General features: G+C 60.4%; 3 non-coding genes across 3 annotated transcripts in view; all 3 read right to left on the bottom strand.

Annotated features, from left to right (window-relative positions):
- LOC148345748 (28S ribosomal RNA) overlaps window positions 1-272 on the bottom strand; it is a 4,529-nt gene extending 4,257 nt beyond the window's left edge. The window contains exon 1 of the ribosomal RNA XR_015848504.1: window positions 1-272. This exon is cut by the window's left edge and continues 4,257 nt beyond it. This is a non-coding gene — a ribosomal RNA (28S ribosomal RNA).
- A 564-nt stretch (window positions 273-836) lies between these two features.
- On the bottom strand, window positions 837-990 carry LOC148345747 (5.8S ribosomal RNA). Its single transcript, XR_015848495.1, has one exon. It is a non-coding gene; the product is annotated as a 5.8S ribosomal RNA (ribosomal RNA).
- Window positions 991-2,332: 1,342 nt separating this feature from the next.
- Window positions 2,333-4,319, bottom strand: LOC148345746 (18S ribosomal RNA). The gene has a single exon (XR_015848486.1). It is a non-coding gene; the product is annotated as an 18S ribosomal RNA (ribosomal RNA).
- Between the last annotated feature and the right edge of the window lie 8,181 nt (window positions 4,320-12,500).

Genomic DNA, 12,500 nt, shown 5'->3' with positions numbered 1-12,500 from the left:
AGAAGGCCTCGCCCCGGCGAGCCGGGGGCCGCTACCGGCCTCACACCGTCCCTGGGCTGAGCCTCTATCAGAAGGACTCGGGCCCCCGAGCGGCGCCGGGCTAAAGCGGCCTTCCGTACGCCACATTTCCCTCGCCCTACCGCAGGGCGGGGATTCGGCGCTGGGCTTTTCCCTCTTCGCTCGCCGCTACTGAGGGAATCCTGGTTAGTTTCTTTTCCTCCGCTTAGTAATATGCTTAAATTCAGCGGGTCGTCTCGTCTGATCTGAGGGCGTGCGCGTAGAGCTGTGCGGTCGGGGCCGGCGCCGGGACCGGCGCCGCCGCCATACGGCCGTTGTGATCCGTGCGGGGATCCGCTTGCTCGGCGACCCTCGCCGAGAGCAGCCCCGCGCCGCACGGACACGCGACACCGACGGGCGGACGGACGCCGAGGCGCCGACCGGGACCTTTACCTGAGGAGGGCGCCGAGCGCCGCCGCCATACGGGCCGCCGCGCGGAGCCGCGCGCGCGGAGCACCTTCTCGGTATGCTAAGTACCAGCCGTACTCACCGGCAGCCGAGAAGCACCTCCGGACGCGCGGACGCGCGACACCGACGGGCGGACGGACACGGAGCGCCGCCCGAGTCTGTATTTGAGGGTACGAAGGGACGGGGGTCCCTGCGAAACCCCAGCCGCGGAGTGGGCGGGGACACGGGTCGCGCGCCACCCGCCGGGCGGACCGGCGGAATGTCGCGGAGGGCCCGAGCCTCGCCCGCGCGGACCGGGTTCTCGCGCCACCCGCCGGACGGACCGGCGGAATGTCGCGGAGGGCCCGGCCCGCGTCCGATCGATTGGAAAGCGCCGCTCAGACAGGCGTGGCCCCGGGGTAAAACCGGGGCCGCAATGTGCGTTCAAAGTGTCGATGATCAATGTGTCCTGCAAATCACATTAGTTCTCGCAGCTAGCTGCGTTCTTCATCGACGCACGAGCCGAGTGATCCACCGCTAAGAGTCGTACGTTTGGGCCCTTTTACGTCCGCCCGGGACGATCGGAGACAAATTCACGACAGGGTTTGTACCGGAGACGAACGCGCCGCGGGTGCCGTTCGGTCGCTCCCGCGAGCGAGCCCCTAACCCGCGGCGCGGTTACCGACGGGCGCGATACGCGCGACGCCGCGACGAGCCGAGCGGGTCGGGCGCGCGGCGCTGAGGCCGGCGCCCGGCGTCTCCCGCTCGGGGCCGCGACGGCGCCCGAGACGTGCGTCGGCCCGGGTAGGTCGGGCGCTCGGCGCTGAGGCCGGCGCCCGGCGTCTCCCGCTCGGGCCTGACACGACTCGGCGACCGGACTCGCCGGGTAGGTCGGGGGCTCGGCGCTGAGGCCGGCCCCCGGCGTCTCCTACCCGGACCCCGGAAGGCCATCCGACTTGGAAGCCCCGCCGCGCCGCGAAGCGACGCTTTGGGTGTTGCTACCCGTCAGCGAGTGGGTTTGGTTTACAAGGGCGGCGCGACCGCGCTGACACCGAGGGGGGACTGGCCCCCGACCCGGCCGCGGCCTGCCCGGACTATGGATGGACAGAGGAGACCGCGGCGGACCGCGCGGAACCGAACCCCCGGTGTCCGGAGCCCCGGGAGGGACTCCGGTGTCCGGGGGCCGGCCCACGCGCGCGCTACGCGGCCCCTCGAGGGCTCCGGCCGACGGACGCGTTTGGCCGGGGAAAAAGGTAGCCGGTGGGAGCACCGTTTCGTCGCCCTGAACCTTCGTCTCGGGCGGGCGTCCCGACGCCGCCGCCATACGGCCGTTGTGATCCGTGCGGGGATCCGCTTGCTCGGCGACCCTCGCCGAGAGCAGCCCCGCGCCGCACGGACACGCGACACCGACGGGCGGACGGACGCCGGGGCGCCGGCCCGAACCGTTACCTTTAAAGGACGGGAGGTCGTCGAGGCGAGTGCCGCCCCGGAAGCGCGCGCCGGAAGCGCGAGAACCGCGCCGAGCTAGGGTCGTCGGCATAGGGGGATTCCCCGGTTACGGGGGTCCCGCGCACGGCCGCCGCCTTTCGCCCGTCGCTGGCGGTCGCCTGTCGTCGCGCCGCGCCGCGCTACTGGGGTCGTCGGACGAGCGCGCTACCCCGCTCGCACGGAGGTAGCGCGACATCGCCCGCCGCCTTTTCTCGCGTCGCGCCGCGCCGCGTGGCGCCCGCCGAACTCGCTCCGACGCGCGGCCCGGGAGTGACCCGCGCCGCGCCCCCCGTCCCGTCCCGTCCCGGTCTACCCTCTTCCTCCGCCTGCGACGACCCGCCGCCCTCGGCGTCTGGCTCGTCGGGGGTGTACCGAGGCGGATCTGCTGCCGCTCGTACGTTAATGATCCTTCTGCAGGTTCACCTACAGAAACCTTGTTACGACTTTTACTTCCTCTAGATAGTCAAGTTCGACCGTCTTCTGGCACACCGCCGGAGCCGGGGCCGGCCCCGGCGGGGACTATCCGAGGACCTCACTAAGCCATCCGATCGGTAGTAGCGACGGGCGGTGTGTACAAAGGGCAGGGACTTAATCAACGCAGGCTAATGACCCGCGCTTACTGGGAATTCCTCGTTGGTGGGAAATAATTGCAATCCCCAGGCCCTGTCACGAGCGGGGTTCATAGGATTACCCGCGCCTGCCGGCGCGGGGATAGACGACGCGCTTATACGCTCAGTGTGGCGCGCGTGCAGCCCCGGACATCTAAGGGCATCACAGACCTGTTATTGCTCATTCTCGTGTGGCTGAGAGCCACTTGTCCCTCTAAGAAGTTTTCTGCCGCCGACCGCGCGGGGGGCCGCGGTACTATTTAGTATGTTTGAGTCTCGTTCGTTATCGGAATTAACCAGACAAATCGCTCCACCAACTACGAACGGCCATGCACCACCACCCACGGTATCGAGAAAGAGCCTTCAATCTGTCAATCCTTTCCGTGTCCGGGCCGGGTGAGGTTTCCCGTGTTGAGTCAAATTAAGCCGCATGCTCCACTCCTGGTGGTGCCCTTCCGTCAATTCCTTTAAGTTTCAGCTTTGCAACAATACTCCCCCCGGAACCCAGACACTTGGTCGGTTTCCCGGGTGCTGCTCGGCGGGTCATGGGAATAACGCCGCCGGATCGCGAGTCGGCATCGTTTATGGTCGGAACTAGGACGGTATCTGATCGTCTTCGAACCTCCGACTTTCGTTCTTGATTAATGAAAACATTCTTGGCAAATGCTTTCGCTCTCGTCCGTCTTGCGCCGGTCCAAGAATTTCACCTCTAGCGGCGCAGTACGAATGCCCCCGGCCGTCCCTCTTAATCATGGCCCCAGTTCATGACAACCCACAAAATAGAACCGGAGTCCTATTCCATTATTCCCAGCTGCGATATGCAGGGGCGGCCGTGTGGCCTGCTTTGAACACTCTAATTTCCTCAAAGTAAACGCTTCGGGCCCCGCGAGTGACACCCAGCGAAGGGCATCACGGGGGCTTTTGCCGAGAGGCAGGGGCTGGGACAGACGGATGCACGCCTCGCGGCGGACCGTCAGCTCGCGTCCCGGGGTCCAACTAGGAGCTTTTTAACTGCAGCAACTTTAAAATACGCTATTGGAGCTGGAATTACCGCGGCTGCTGGCACCAGACTTGCCCTCCAATGGATGCTGGCCGATGGGTTTGTGTTCGGCTCATTCCAATTACGGAGACTCGAACGAGTCCCGTATTGTTATTTTTCGTCACTACCTCCCCGTGTCGGGAGTGGGTAATTTGCGCGCCTGCTGCCTTCCTTGGATGTGGTAGCCGTTTCTCATGCTCCCTCTCCGGAATCGAACCCTGATTCCCCGTTACCCGTGGTCACCATGGTAGGCGCAGAGTCTACCATCGAAAGTTGATAGGGCAGACATTCGAATGAGTCGTCGCCGCCTCGGGTGGGCGAGCGATCGGCACGAGGTTATCCTGAGTCAACACAAAGGGGGGGCCGGGCCGGCGGAACGAGGACCGGCGCGCGCGGAGCCGCCCGCGCCGCTTACGCCCCCGCCCGGAGAGGCGGAGGCCGGACGCGGGGGACGCGCGCGACGGCTGAGCCCCCGCCCGCCGGACACCGCGTGGGTTTTTGTGTCTGATAAATGCACGCGTCCCCGGGGCGAGGCCGGAGCCCCGCCCGCGAGTCGGCGCTCGTTTGCATGTATTAGCTCTGGATTTGCCACAGTTATCCAAGTAACGGTGGAGCGATCAAAGGAACCATAACTGATTTAATGAGCCGTTCGCAGTTTCACTGTACTGGCCATTCGTACTTAGACATGCATGGCTTAATCTTGAAAACAAGCATATGCTACTGGCAGGATCAACCAGAGTGCGTCTGCCGCCGGGGGGGCGCTGCTGGTGGCGGTGCGGCCCTGGTCCGGGACGAGGCTGTGGCTACAGCCGGGCCCGGGGGGCCGCGCGACACTCGTATACGTTCGGACGGGCTGACGAGCGGGTGTCGTGAAACGATGTTTCGCGCGGAGCCCTAGCACGCGTGGCGTCGGGCTCCGCGACGGTCGGACGTCTGGGTGTGGCTCGAGACGGAAGCTCGACCTCGGTTCGTCTTGGTTCTGCCGCCAAAAGGTTCACGCCGAGGCATGGTTTCGCAAGAGGGCCCCGCGAGTGCCAGCCGTGGATCCCGCCTCACTCGTAACTCGTATCGGATTCGTCCGGCCTCACTTTCGTTCGCACATCGGACAGTTATACGTGTGCTTTAGTAGCTTCCGTTCCCTCTTAGTGAGGCCGTCCGTACGTACCGCCCCAGCTCTTTCTGAGGCGGGTATCCACTCGGCTCGGGGGGGCCCAACGTTTGCCTAGTATCCTCGGCGCTGGAGCTTGACCCGCAAAGCCGGAGGAGCCGCACGCCCGAACACCGGCTTGCGCCGGCCGACGTGGGCCCTCCGAGGCGGGTCTCGTGTGCCAATCGCTCAGTTGGGGAACCGGCAGGCCCGTGGGCCGACGCCGGCTCACCCGGGGGTGAAGGGTGCTTCGATGGAGGCCCCCTGTCAGCCTCCGCGGAAGTCCGGCTTCAATACTTTAAAGTTTGAAAAACTTAGACATTTTTCGAGAACCGGAGCTTAGAGGGGTACATGCAAAAGCCAGGGCCGCGGGAAGCGCCCTAAATACTTCAATACTTTAAAATTTGAAAAACTTAGAAATTTTTCGAGAACCGGCATCTTCCCTCGGTAATTGCGAGATGCGAGGCCGCCCCTAGCCTCTGCTCTGTCGGACTCAATGGTCACGGGTGGCCGCTGATTAGCCCTGGTGCTCACCTCTCAAAATTGCGAGTCCCTAATATAATTCTGGCTGTCGGCTGGAGAAGGGGGTATAAAATCGGCACTTGAGGGAACGCCGGGCCCTCAAGTTCGGGGCCCTCTAGCGGATTTTTGAGGTACTGCACTCCCATTGGAAATGCATTGGCCATACATGGGCGCTCCGTCCACTACAATGTAATTCCCTCACAATATCTGCCCCCGCGTGGCCGCGCGATGCTACTGCTGCCCCGTTGGGAATGAATGGGCCTTTCGGAGGCCATAAATACAGCGCCGCTGCATGGATTTTGGCGGTACTGCGGCTGTCGTTGAAAATACATGGACCCGTCTGAATGAATGGGCCTTTCGGATTCCATAAACCCAGCGCCGCTGCATGGATTTTGGCGGTACTGCGGCTGTCGCTGAAAATACATGGACCCGTCTGAATGAATGGGCCTTTCGGAGGCCATAAACTCAGCGCCGCTGCATGGATTTTGGCGGTACTGCGGCTGTCGCTGAAAATACATGGACCCGTCTGAATGAATGGACAAAATATAAATCAGACACTACAGAACACAAGCATAATCCAAGATTACAAAATCATCTCAGCCTTTAAAAGAAACAAAAACCTGAAAGACTACTTAGTAAAAAGTAAATTACCAGAAATCAACATAACACAAACGCAGGGCCCCACATTCTACAAACAAGCCACCACAGTTAGGAACACCGTCACCAACACAAACTACCTAATTAAACAAACAATCACACCTGCTACGGAAAACTGAAAATACATGGACCCGTCTGAATGTATGGGCCTTTCGGAGGCCATAAACTCAGCCAGCGCCGGGCCAGTGTTTGGGGTATTGTGCCCGCCACTAGTGGCTGAATACATAATAATAATAATAATAATAATAATTCCCTTGTATTGTCATTCTGTGTAACAATGTACACAGAACGAAATGTCGATTGCACTGGGCTAGTGTTGAGGGAACGTCGGGCCCTCAAGTTCGGTGGCTTGGAGCGGATTTTTGAGGTACTGCACTCCCATTGGAAATGCATGGGCGCTCCGTCCACTACAATGTAATTCCCTCACAATATCTGCCCCCGCGTGGCCGCGCGATGCTACTGCTGCCCCGTTGGGAATGAATGGGCCTTTCGGAGGCCATAAATACAGCGCCGCTGCATGGATTTTGGCGGTACTGCGGCTGTCGTTGAAAATACATGGACCCGTCTGAATGAATGGGCCTTTCGGATTCCATAAACCCAGCGCCGCTGCATGGATTTTGGCGGTACTGCGGCTGTCGCTGAAAATACATGGACCCGTCTGAATGAATGGGCCTTTCGGAGGCCATAAACTCAGCGCCGCTGCATGGATTTTGGCGGTACTGCGGCTGTCGCTGAAAATACATGGACCCGTCTGAATGAATGGACAAAATATAAATCAGACACTACAGAACACAAGCATAATCCAAGATTACAAAATCATCTCAGCCTTTAAAAGAAACAAAAACCTGAAAGACTACTTAGTAAAAAGTAAATTACCAGAAATCAACATAACACAAACGCAGGGCCCCACATTCTACAAACAAGCCACCACAGTTAGGAACACCGTCACCAACACAAACTACCTAATTAAACAAACAATCACACCTGCTACGGAAAACTGAAAATACATGGACCCGTCTGAATGTATGGGCCTTTCGGAGGCCATAAACTCAGCCAGCGCCGGGCCAGTGTTTGGGGTATTGTGCCCGCCACTAGTGGCTGAATACATAATAATAATAATAATAATAATAATTCCCTTGTATTGTCATTCTGTGTAACAATGTACACAGAACGAAATGTCGATTGCACTGGGCTAGTGTTGAGGGAACGTCGGGCCCTCAAGTTCGGTGGCTTGGAGCGGATTTTTGAGGTACTGCACTCCCATTGGAAATGCAAGGGCGCTCCGTCCACTACAATGTAATTCCCTCACAATATCTGCCCCCGCGTGGCCGCGCGATGCTACTGCTGCCCCGTTGGGAATGAATGGGCCTTTCGGAGGCCATAAATACAGCGCCGCTGCATGGATTTTGGCGGTACTGCGGCTGTCGTTGAAAATACATGGACCCGTCTGAATGAATGGGCCTTTCGGAGGCCATAAACTCAGCGCCTCTGCATGGATTTTGGCGGTACTGCGGCTGTCGCTGAAAATACATGGACCCGTCTGAATGAATGGGCCTTTCGGAGGCCATAAATCCAGCGCCGCTGCATGGATTTTGGCGGTACTGCGGCTGTCGCTGAAAATACATGGACCCGTCTGAATGAATGGACAAAATATAAATCAGACACTACAGAACACAAGCATAATCCAAGATTACAAAATCATCTCAGCCTTTAAAAGAAACAAAAACCTGAAAGACTACTTAGTAAAAAGTAAATTACCAGAAATCAACATAACACAAACGCAGGGCCCCACATTCTACAAACAAGCCACCACAGTTAGGAACACCGTCACCAACACAAACTACCTAATTAAACAAACAATCACACCTGCTACGGAAAACTGAAAATACATGGACCCGTCTGAATGTATGGGCCTTTCAGAGGCCATAAACTCAGCCAGCGCCGGGCCAGTGTTTGGGGTATTGTGCCCGCCACTAGTGGCTGAATACATAATAATAATAATAATAATAATAATTCCCTTGTATTGTCATTCTGTGTAACAATGTACACAGAACGAAATGTCGATTGCACTGGGCTAGTGTTGAGGGAACGTCGGGCCCTCAAGTTCGGTGGCTTGGAGCGGATTTTTGAGGTACTGCACTCCCATTGGAAATGCATGGGCGCTCCGTCCACTACCATGTAATTCCCTCACAATATCTGCCCCTGCGTGGCCGCGGGATGCTACTGCAGCCCCGTTGGTAATGAATGGGCCTTTCGGAGGCCATAAATACAGCGCCGCTGCATGGATTTTGGCGGTACTGCTGCTGTCGCTGAAAATACATGGACCCGTCTGAATGAATGGGCCTTTCGGAGGCCATAAACTCAGCGCCTCTGCATGGATTTTGGCGGTACTGCGGCTGTCGCTGAAAATACATGGACCCGTCTGAATGAATGGGCCTTTCGGAGGCCATAAATCCAGCGCCGCTGCATGGATTTTGGCGGTACTGCTGCTGTCGTTGAAAATACATGGACCCGTCTGAATGTATGGGCCTTTCGGAGGCCATATACTCAGCGCCGGGCCGGTGTTTGGGGAATCGTGCCCGCCACTAGTGGCTGAATCCCGGGCTAGTGTTGGGGGACTTGTGCCCGCCAATAGTGGCTGAATCCCGGGCTAGTGTTGGGGGACTTGTGCCCGCCAATAGTGGCTGAAATCCGCGCCGGTGTTTGGGGAAATGTGCGCGTATTATCGGGCCGGTGTTTGGGGAATTGCGCGCGTATTATCGGGCCGGTGTTTGGGGAATTGTGCGCGTATTATCGGGCCGGTGTTTGGGGATATGCGCGCGTATTATCGGACCGGTGTTTGGGGAATCGTGCCCGCCACTAGTGGCTGAATCCCGGGCTAGTGTTGGGGGACTTGTGCCCGCCAATAGTGGCTGAAATCCGCGCCGGTGTTTGGGGAATTGTGCGCGTATTATCGGGCCGGTGTTTGGGGATATGCGCGCGTATTATCGGACCGGTGTTTGGGGAATTGTGCCCGCCACTAGTGGCTGAGAACTTGGCTAGTGTTTGGGGACTTGTGCCCGCCACTAGTGGCTGAAATCCGGGCCGGTGTTTGGGGAATTGTGCGCGTATTATCGGGCCGGTGTTTGGGGATATGCGCGCGTATTATCGGACCGGTGTTTGGGGAATCGTGCCCGCCACTAGTGGCTGAATCCCGGGCTAGTGTTGGGGGACTTGTGCCCGCCAATAGTGGCTGAAATCCGCGCCGGTGTTTGGGGAATTGTGCGCGTATTATCGGGCCGGTGTTTGGGGATATGCGCGCGTATTATCGGACCGGTGTTTGGGGAATTGTGCCCGCCACTAGTGGCTGAGAACTTGGCTAGTGTTTGGGGACTTGTGCCCGCCACTAGTGGCTGAAATCCGGGCCGGTGTTTGGGGAATTGTGCGCGTATTATCGGGCCGGTGTTTGGGGATATGCGCGCGTATTATCGGACCGGTGTTTGGGGAATCGTGCCCGCCACTAGTGGCTGAATCCCGGGCTAGTGTTGGGGGACTTGTGCCCGCCAATAGTGGCTGAAATCCGCGCCGGTGTTTGGGGAATTGTGCGCGTATTATCGGGCCGGTGTTTGGGGATATGCGCGCGTATTATCGGACCGGTGTTTGGGGAATTGTGCCCGCCACTAGTGGCTGAGAACTTGGCTAGTGTTTGGGGACTTGTGCCCGCCACTAGTGGCTGAAATCCGGGCCGGTGTTTGGGGAATTGTGCGCGTATTATCGGGCCGGTGTTTGGGGATATGCGCGCGTATTATCGGACCGGTGTTTGGGGAATCGTGCCCGCCACTAGTGGCTGAATCCCGGGCTAGTGTTGGGGGACTTGTGCCCGCCAATAGTGGCTGAAATCCGCGCCGGTGTTTGGGGAATTGTGCGCGTATTATCGGGCCGGTGTTTGGGGATATGCGCGCGTATTATCGGACCGGTGTTTGGGGAATTGTGCCCGCCACTAGTGGCTGAGAACTTGGCTAGTGTTGGGGGACTTGTGCCCGCCACTAGTGGCTGAAATCCGGGCCGGTGTTTGGGGATATGCGCGCGTATTATCGGACCGGTGTTTGGGGATATGCGCGCGTATTATCGGACCGGTGTTTGGGGGATATGCGCGCGTATTATCGGACCGCGTGTTTGGGGGAATTGTGCCCGCCACTAGTGGCTGAATCCCGGGCTAGTGTTGGGGGACTAGTGGTCGTAAAACCGGGCCGGTGTTTGGGGGACTTATAGGCCGACACTAGTGGCTCAAAACCGGCTGCCGTTTGGGGACTTGTCGGGCCAACATTGGCTTGCAGCACTTGGAAAATTGCACTAAGTCCGATTGTCGGGTCACCAGGGGCTCGTGGGACTTAGAATTTGTGCCACTCCCCCGGCCAGTGTTTGGGGACTGGCTGCCGCCTCCTGTGGGCCGGTCCCCGGCTGGTGTTTGGGGACCGGCTGCCGCCTCCTGTGGGCCGGTCCCCGGCTGGTGTTTGGGGACCGGCTGCCGCCTCCTGTGGGCTCGGTTCCCCGGCCGGTGTTTGGGGACCGGCTGCCGCCTCTTGTGGGCCGGTCCCCGGCTGGTGTTTGGGGACCGGCTGCCGCCTCTTGTGGGCCGGTCCCCGGCTGGTGTTTGGGGACCGGCTGCCCGCCTCCTGTGGGCCGGTCCCCGGCCGGTGTTTGGGGACCGGCTGCCCGCCTCTTGTGGGCCGGTCCCCGGCTGGTGTTTGGGGACCGGCTGCCGCCTCTTGTGGGCCGGTCCCCGGCTGGTGTTTCGGGAACCGGCTGCCGCCCTCCTGTGGGCCGGTCCCCGGCCGGTGTTTGGGGACCGGCTGCCGCCTCTTGTGGGGCCGGTCCCCGGCTGGTGTTTGGGGGACCGGCTGCCGCCTCTTGTGGGCCGGTCCCCGGCTTGTGTTTGGGGACTGGCTGCAGCCTCCTGTGGGCCGGTCCCCTGGCTTGCGTTTGGGGACTGGCTGCCGCCTCTTGTGGTTCGTCTTCCGGCTTGGGTTAGGGACTTGCGCTGGTTGGGGGAATTTTCGCTCGTCGGTCACCAGGGGCTCGCGGAGCTTGCGTTTGGGGACTGGCTGCCGCCTCTTGTGGGCCGGTCCCCGGCTTGTGTTTGGGGACTGGCTGCAGCCTCCTGTGGGCCGGTCCCCTGGCTTGCGTTTGGGGACTGGCTGCCGCCTCTTGTGGTTCGTCTTCCGGCTTGGGTTAGGGACTTGCGCTGGTTGGGGGGAATTTCGCTCGTCGGGTCACCAGGGGCTCGCGGGAGCTTGCGTTTGGGGACTGGCTGCCGCCTCTTGTGGGCCGGTCCCCGGCTTGTGTTTGGGGACTGGCTGCAGCCTCCTGTGGGCCGGTCCCTGGCTTGCGTTTGGGGACTGGCTGCCGCCTCTTGTGGTTCGTCTTCCGGCTTGGGTTAGGGACTTGCGCTGGTTGGGGGGAATTTTCGCTCGTCGGGTCACCAGGGGCTCGCGGGAGCTTGCGTTTGGGGACTGGCTGCCGCCTCTTGTGGGCCGGTCCCCGGCTTGTGTTTGGGGACTGGCTGCAGCCTCCTGTGGGCCGGTCCCTGGCTTGCGTTTGGGGACTGGCTGCCGCCTCTTGTGGTTCGTCTTCCGGCTTGGGTTAGGGACTTGCGCTGGTTGGGGGGGAATTTCGCTCGTCGGGTCACCAGGGGCTCGCGGGAGCTTGCGTTTGGGGACTGGCTGCCGCCTCTTGTGGGCCGGTCCCCGGCTTGTGTTTGGGGACTGGCTGCAGCCTCCTGTGGGCCGGTCCCTGGCTTGCGTTTGGGGACTGGCTGCCGCCTCTTGTGGTTCGTCTTCCGGCTTGGGTTAGGGACTTGCGCTGGTTGGGGGGATTTTTCGCTCGTCGGGTCACCAGGGGCTCGCGGGAGCTTGCGTTTGGGGACTGGCTGCCGCCTCTTGTGGGCCGGTCCCCGGCTTGTGTTTGGGGACTGGCTGCAGCCTCCTGTGGGCCGGTCCCTGGCTTGCGTTTGGGGACTGGCTGCCGCCTCTTGTGGTTCGTCTTCCGGCTTGGGTTAGGGACTTGCGCTGGTTGGGGGGAATTTTCGCTCGTCCGGGTCACCAGGGGCTCGCGGGAGCTTGCGTTTGGGGACTGGCTGCCGCCTCTTGTGGGCCGGTCCCCGGCTTGTGTTTGGGGACTGGCTGCAGCCCTCCTGTGGGCCGGTCCCTGGCTTGCGTTTGGGGACTGGCTGCCGCCTCTTGTGGTTCGTCTTCCGGCTTGGGTTAGGGACTTGCGCTGGTTGGGGGGAATTTTCGCTCGTCGGGTCACCAGGGGCTCGCGGGGTTTTTCCCCCACCAGGGTCACCAGGGCTCGCGGGACTTAGAAATGGTTCCAACTTTTTTCCCCCTGGGGTCACCAGGGGCTTGCGGGACTTAGAAATTGTTCCAACTTTTTTCCCCCTGGGGTCACCAGGGGCTGGCGGGTATTTTTTCCCCGCTAGGGGTCACCAGGGGCTCGCGGGACTTAGGGCTGTGTTTGAGAACCAGCAGCCAGCGTTTAAGTACTCGTGCCGCCTCTCGCGGTTCGTTCTCGGCTTGTGTTTAGGGACCGGCGAACCTCCCGACCCCTGGTGACC

Source organism: Urocampus carinirostris, unplaced genomic scaffold (assembly GCF_059441175.1).
Source record: "Urocampus carinirostris isolate Australia breed hairy pipefish unplaced genomic scaffold, RoL_Ucar_1.0 HiC_scaffold_25, whole genome shotgun sequence".
Lineage (NCBI taxonomy): Eukaryota > Metazoa > Chordata > Actinopteri > Syngnathiformes > Syngnathidae > Urocampus > Urocampus carinirostris.
This window is presented reverse-complemented; position numbering and strand designations above follow the sequence as displayed.